Genomic DNA, 7615 nt, shown 5'->3' with positions numbered 1-7615 from the left:
AAGGTATTTTGTAGGAACTGATTTAGTAATTCTACTTGTTAATTTATAGAGTCGGTGCCCAGAAAGATAGACCAATCACATTGCTCCAGGCGTGTCCGGAAGTGTTCGTCATCCCAGTTTGAGAGATCTCGATGAGTGATCATGCGGGGTAAGATCTTAGGGGGTTTAATCCTTAGAACCACCCAAATTAGATCATGAGCAGACAGGAAAGGAACCGGACACTGCCCATGGGAGATGACCTTGGATGGGCTGTCAACGATACATAAGTCCAACCACGTGTGTGCGTTTCCTCTATGATGTGTGGGCGAATACTGCACCAGACGTAAATCGTTCCTAGTGATAAACGAGTGAAGCTGGGAACTGTTAAAAGTAGATGTAAGTAAGTCAGTGTTAAAGTCACCAAGTACAATAATATTAGTATAATCAGAAGCAAGTCTGGTCAAGACATCCTCAAAATCAGAGAAAAATCTAACTTTAGGAGGACGATATACAGCAGCAGCTAGCACTCGAGGAGCACCAGGGATCGACACCTCAACAAATATGAATTCCGGTCTGGAGCAATATTCGCTCTCCGAGGAGGCAATAATCCTTGCAGAAAGTGATTGGTGAACATAAATTGCTACACCACCACCACCTCTGCCGACCCGATCACAGCGATGTAGAACATACTCATCAAGTTTTGCCGCGAGGTCAGTCATATATGGTTTAAGCCAGGTTTCGGAAACCGCCAGTATATGAAAGAAGTTATCTACTATATACTCTCTTAGTTCATCAATATGTGCTATGACTGATTGAGCGTTTACATGGCCCACCCGAAGCCCAACTGCCGGATCGACAGGTAAGTTCGGAGATGTTGCGGAAAGTTGTCATAAGGTGGTAATCTTCTCTAGGTCGTCCCGGCTCTCGATGCGAAGCAGTGTAGATGATCCAGTCTTCCGCACCAGAATGGTTCCACGGCGAGTCCACACCCACAATTCTGGATGAGGTTTTGCACGGGCACGTGCTTCACTAAGGAGCTTCATCTTTTCATTGGATAACCACTCATTGATGTAGATCTTGGTCCGCGGGAAGGAAGAATGTACCTCAGACGCCAGTAGAACAGACTTCTTCTTCTTGTGCTGTATCCATATATCCCGTTGAAATGACGTGCTTAGACGAACCATCAGTCCTGGAGCAGCTTCATTCCTCGAGCGCAATCTGTGCGCCTCCACAATATGATTGGGACTTAAGCTTAGATCGATGGCCTTAGCTGTCATAGTGACCAGATCCAGATTCGACAGTGTGTTGTCAATTGGCAAGCCAGAAATCACAATCTGCGTGCTGTTTAACCGATTCGTCAGTTGCTGAACCTGTGCACGGAGATCGGAATTATCAGCATTTTCGGACGATGGAGACTCTTGAGAGCGATTTGTAAGTCGGTTTTCGAGATCATCTAAACGTTTAGTGAGAGCTTCATTGGACTCTTCAAGCGTCTAGCAACGTAAGTTCAAGGCAGAGAAATCGCTGGTGAGTTGATTTACCGCAGTAGAAATATTATTTGAAGTGGCAGAAAGTTTCTCTACCAGGCCATAAAGTCCATCGATGGCTGACATTTTCTGTTTGATCGCAGGTAGATCCCTGAGCTGCAAACTGACATCACGTAGGATAGCAGTAATGGATGAAAGCTCCGAGGTCGACGTGGAGGCAGCCGGCTGAAAGGACATGATCGCCGTTGGTGAGTTCGAGTTACAGAGCAGATTAGGGTTTGGATAAACTAACGAGCAGCTCTGACACACAAAGTCTTCAGCAGTGGAGCCAGCTTTTTCAACACACTTCCTGTGGCCGTAGATAACACATGCAAATCCCTTGCATTTGACACTTTTTTCCGCCGATAAAAATTGCTTACAGAGGAAACAGTTTATCCTAGTCATGAGGTGAGTGTAGCAGTGATAATCCGCAGAGTTTATGTACCATAAGGCAAAGTAGATACACCGTCGGTAAACGTGTTGTCATGTGACACTAAGTGTAAATAAATACTGTTTACGGTGACGTCTGTCAGCACAGTTTTAAGGACAATTTCAAAAGCAATCAAACTTATCTAACGGTATTCGTGGTAAGATTGGAGATCTTGACGACTTTTTTAACAGTTTCAGTCACATATGGTACCGGACCAGGCAGCACAGGATTAACACCGGAGAGTGTAAAATAGGATTGACCACCTATGGAGTCCACGCTTCACTGTATTATGTATCAACTGATGCAAGCATGCAATCACACAGTAAGTCACACCAATTAAATCACTAATTTAGACAAGTCACCGAATTTACATAAAACCAATAAGAGTTTTTAACATTTCAGACATTCCGTGAGAAAATAATAATCAAAAGTCACTAATAACCCCAGAAGAATCTCATCAAGTCAGAGACAATTTTAATCGTGCAGTCAACTTGACGCCATCTTTCTCCAAATGTTTTCAACCTTTCAAACCTTTCGACCAATAGAAAAATTATAGAAAAGGACAGAACGGTTCCTACGATGTGCTCTCTATTTCTATTCTCGACTACACTTTCTAAAGCTGCAATGAGCAGTCCAGTACTATATGTCGATGGGTTCAAAGTATAAACTGCGTTTATCTTCAAAATACAAGTGTCTGCTGATTGGCTAACAGCACAGTTAAACCGATTTGGGCATTGAACCGCGTCGAAGAAAACGGCCATTATTCGTTCTTTTCTGGCGTACCTCAAATGTGTCTACAATCAATATAGCATCTGTTAAAAGAAGTGCATATTTTCATATTTATTGTTGATAAGGTACACTGATCAAGTGTAGTTCAAATTTAGACCTTAGTGCAGTTTTCGATAATAGATATCTAGTTCGCAAATACTGCGATTCGTAATCTCGAGTGATATGTCATGAATATACGTACATCGCTATATGTTCCTATTACTATATACAGGGTGTTCCGAATTTACCTTACCAACCTGAGTTTTCTGCCCTCGTTTTTGTTTCTCGGTCGCTATGGGCAGACTGAAGCCAGGCGAAGGCATGGCTATTAGATGTTACGCACTAATTGAAAACTACAATATCCTATGACAATATAGGAAAAATTAAGATTTGTCGCAGTAAGTAGATCCGAAATCTGTTATCTACAAGTACTATGAGATAGCTTTCAAGGTCCTTCCTTCCTTCCTTCCTTCCTTCCTTCTCCTTCCTTCCTTTCCTTATGATTGCCTGCTCCAATGAGGAGATGTGTCAGAGCTTTCAAAGTACGTTCCGAAATTCACTATCAATATTGCAAACATGTAGTGTCTCATTCTATTGCGTATAGGTAAATAGGGACCACGACGATACTTGTAATACTGACAGTGAATTTTGGAACATATCCTCAGTATTTACGAATATCATGGTATCTTTCTTTACCTGCATTGAATAGGATAAGATCTAACCCGATATGTCAACTATGCATATAGCTTAGTTTCCACCGTGCAGATTTTGAACAGAGTCAAGCAGCACTATTGGTCAATTCCGTTCAACCTCTATACGTGATTGGTGAACTCTGTTTAAACTCTGCATGGAAACTAAGGGCTCATTCAGACCGAAAGCAGCGGGAAGCGGGAAGCGAACAGCGGAATCTTAGCTGTGAAAATACATTTTCTGCCTTTTTATGTTAGCTAGTCGTATGAAAGCATTAAGAAATAAGTTATTTACCTTAATTACGTATATAGAGTCAAGTATACTGCATTGAAAATAGCAATACATAATTTTTCTTAAAACATTACTTCATTACTAAGCAGATTCCAATGCTTGGACTGCGATTTTGGAAAGTTGATCAACGTTCTACTTTCCGTAGCAGCGACATAGCAAAAAGATGATGGCAACCCTACTACACGTCATAGTTCATGTTTGAAATAAATTTTGAATTCTGCATCAGACGAAATGTGTAGAGCCCGTGGTATAGCTTCGTTGTATGTTACATGCATGTAGTCTCCATTGTTACAATTTAACATAACGACCAATCACAATATGCCTGTGCGTATGTATGTTGGAAAGAGGTACCACTGCTATTGTACAGTTTCAAGCTGCTTGCAGCTCGCTTCTCGCTTCCCGCTGCTTTCGGTCTGAATGAGCCCTAAAGCTATGTATAGACGACGGTCTTAAACCGATTAGTTAATACTGACCAAATACCACCAAACGACTACCAATCGATTGGTAAAAAGAAAAATGTCAAAAGTCAAAGTGGGGGGTTAACCTAATACTAAAAAATTGTTATGGATTTGGAAAGTAAACCGAAAACTACCAAACGTTTTGAATGGACTACCAAATACCACCAAACGACCACCAATCGATTGGTAAAAAGAAAAATGTCGAAAGTCAAAGTAGAGGGCTAACTTTGCGGAGCTGCGTGAGAATCTGGAGCTGTGTTTTGGTGCGTCGACGCGCCACCTGAACGAGACTCTCGGACTAGTCCTACGTTTTTGATTGGTCGAATGAATTCGTGTGTTCTTCGAGATCCACGATTTTAAGCCGGGTGAACACTCAAATAGGGAGACTTGTATCCACCTTTTTTTTTTTACAGGATATTACATAAACCGTAGTAATAAGGTAGTCAATACCCTTAATATCCATATGAAGTTCTGGAAATAATAGAGTAAGGAAATAAAACTTTAAACAAACCCTCAAACGTGGCTAACTTTAGAAAAATAAGTTTATTAAATAATATATCATGATTCGCTGTCACACGTGCTTGGTGCTGAGTTAACGTCCGAGAGTCTCAAGTTCGAAACTAGCGTCTTATCTCTTTTTTTTTTAATCATCAACTATGCTAATTGGTTCACTTAATTAACTGAAGATTCATTAAATACATGATTATATTAGTCTACAAATATTGTATTATATTACATCGTATACATGCAATAAATTGGTACATGAATCAGCGAACGTTAAAACGTTTAAATAACGCATAAATAATATTCAGACGGATAAAGGAGGCATTACGAAAAATTTCCAAAAACAAAATTGCACTTATAAATCTTGGGCATAAAATGATGAGCAGATAAAAATGAAATATAAAAATGAGATTTTTTTCCATTGCTGTGAATTTTTCTCTTACATCTTCATGAGAGTTCGTATCGCAACAAGTGAGGCTGCTCACTTCTACCAACTATGACTGTTTGACGGACGTACCAGGATAGGTGCATGAAACGCAGCTACCGCTATGGTGCGAGCGAGACGCGAAAGTCTCTTACGGTGCGTCTTTTTCGCACGTAAGAACGGGAGCGAGACGGCAATCCATGAGTTCCACTGAGTCGCACCTGGGAGCTTGGTGGGACATTAGCGCTAACTAGCCTGGTCGACAACGTAGGAGAAGAAAATGCCCCACCAAGCTCCCTATTGCGAATGAGGGGCCACATTGCCGTCTCCCTTAAACTTGTGTTGTGCAACAAAGATGTGCTGAGCGACGCTCTGGCGTCTCGCTCGCACCGTAGTGCTCTCTGCGTTGCACACACAGGCAGAGATACGTGAGTAGGCACCGCCCAGTCTCCTCTCTTACCTCACTGCACTAGGTCAACAAGGTGGACCATTAATGACGCTCAGTGTACATGATTTTAAAAGTATACTACAATTTTTTTTCAAAATGGTGACTTCGAAGCTTATTCAACAAAACCTCTTGTTCATAACAGTGTTCTGCGGCTGGACGAATTACTTTTTGGAGGTTTGACCTGAAATAAAAATCCAAATAATGTTCAATTCTATATAAGAATAGCTACAGAAGGTCTAATCAGAATTTTGATTTTAGACGCCATTTTTACAGAACACGTCATTTTCTAATTTCCCTACGTATGTCTCTAGCTATTCTTATACAGAACTGAAAAATGTTTGTTTTTTTTTCTTTCGGGTTAAACTTCCAAGGACTGATTTGTCTGGCCGGAGAACACTGTTCTGAACAAGAGGGTTTGTTGGGTACACTACCATTTCGAAAAAAAATTAAACAAAAAATTTTTGTATACTCTTAAAATCATACTGCCTTTCCTTTTTCTTATTTTTGTGTTCCATACTTGAAACGCTTATATTCATTCACTCTATATTTGAAAATGCAGAGCGGACTGATACTCTTAAACTAGAAGAAAGAACTGAAAAAAGCTAGCAGAAGCCGCGGGAATGTTTTCAGTTTGCTTGCAACATTGTATGCCTTCATGGGTTCGCGGCATATGTATTCTTGAAAAGGTTCCGTTCACTATTACTTCTCTACGATTGCTATAGTTCATCCCCAAGTTTCATGTGTTTTATTTGACAAATGGAAAACAATGAAATCTCTAGCAAGGTGCACATGTCATTGCATAAAGTATTTGTTATAAAACTGCATATGCAATGTCTTGAACTACATATATTTTATTTCGCGTTTGGTTTGCTAAGGACTGCATTATTTTTTAACTTCGCCCTTCCATGCGAGCCATACAACATCGGGTCAAAAAAAAATTAAACAAAAAAGAAATGAAGAAAAAAAAAGTTCTCGTCACTGGACGCGATCTCGGCACCTTATGATTATGACGATTACGAAGCTGAATCGTTGTCAATGCGCCCAATGCATGTTCTTCATATATGATAATCCATAGCTGGTGAAAGTTAGGAGCCTCACTTGTTGCAACACGGACTCTCATGAAGATGTAAGAGAAAAATTGACAGCAATGGAAAAAAATCTCGTTTCATTCGCTTAACGCTTAACATTTTTGCATTTCTAACATAGATACATTTCTCCATTTCATTTTTTGTTTTAATGTGCCGTGGTCTGATTAAAAAAAAATTTGATAACGCTCGCACGTATGGCAGGCTGTTTCACTTTTTGATAGTTTAAATATTATTCAGCCGAATAGAAAAGTAGTAAAAAATGTCCCAAAAAATTGCACTTATTAATATTGGGTAAAAAAATGAAAAGCGTGAAAAACCCACACAATTATTTTATACATATGTATGGTGAGATGAGACAAATAGTGTATCTGCTTCGAAATTTTTAGTTTCATAGATTTTTGAGTAGCCTGATTGAATTTAGTATATATTTTTAATTCAAGTCTACGGAAAGATAATTGTATTTTTAACATCTCGAATTATCAGTATGTTCTGATGTAAAAAATAATTCAGAATTAAAATTATACCTCGACATAATTTTCTGATAATTCGACGTATTAAAAAGATTACCTTTACATAACCTTGAATGATAAAAATTAAATTAAAAAAAAATCCGTTACCAGATAGTTATATACCACTTCTGGCCGTCACAACAAACCCCCACTACTGTCCCCTGTGAGTCATGGAGCGCGCAGCGCTCTGACCCCCCGTACCGCACTATGGCGTCAACCCCTCGCCTATGTGGTCGGCTCTCCCCACTGCCAACCTATGTTGTTGCTCCCCCACCATGTGGACCTGGTCCTAAGGCCCGAAACTCAGTAGCAGCGGCGTTGCATGCCCCCAGGGGCCTATCACGGTCGGTAATTATGCATTGACCGCCGGCCGGTAACTTTTTAATTATCCTAAGAAGATAAGTGTACCCGTGGTAAAATAGAACACCGTATTTTGTAAGACACATTATGTATATTATAAAGCTGTAGCGCATGATACATTTTCGATTATTACCGTATTG

Source organism: Cephus cinctus, unplaced genomic scaffold (genome assembly GCF_000341935.2).
Source record: "Cephus cinctus unplaced genomic scaffold, Ccin1 Ccin1_scaffold0188, whole genome shotgun sequence".
Lineage (NCBI taxonomy): Eukaryota > Metazoa > Arthropoda > Insecta > Hymenoptera > Cephidae > Cephus > Cephus cinctus.
This window is presented reverse-complemented; position numbering follows the sequence as displayed.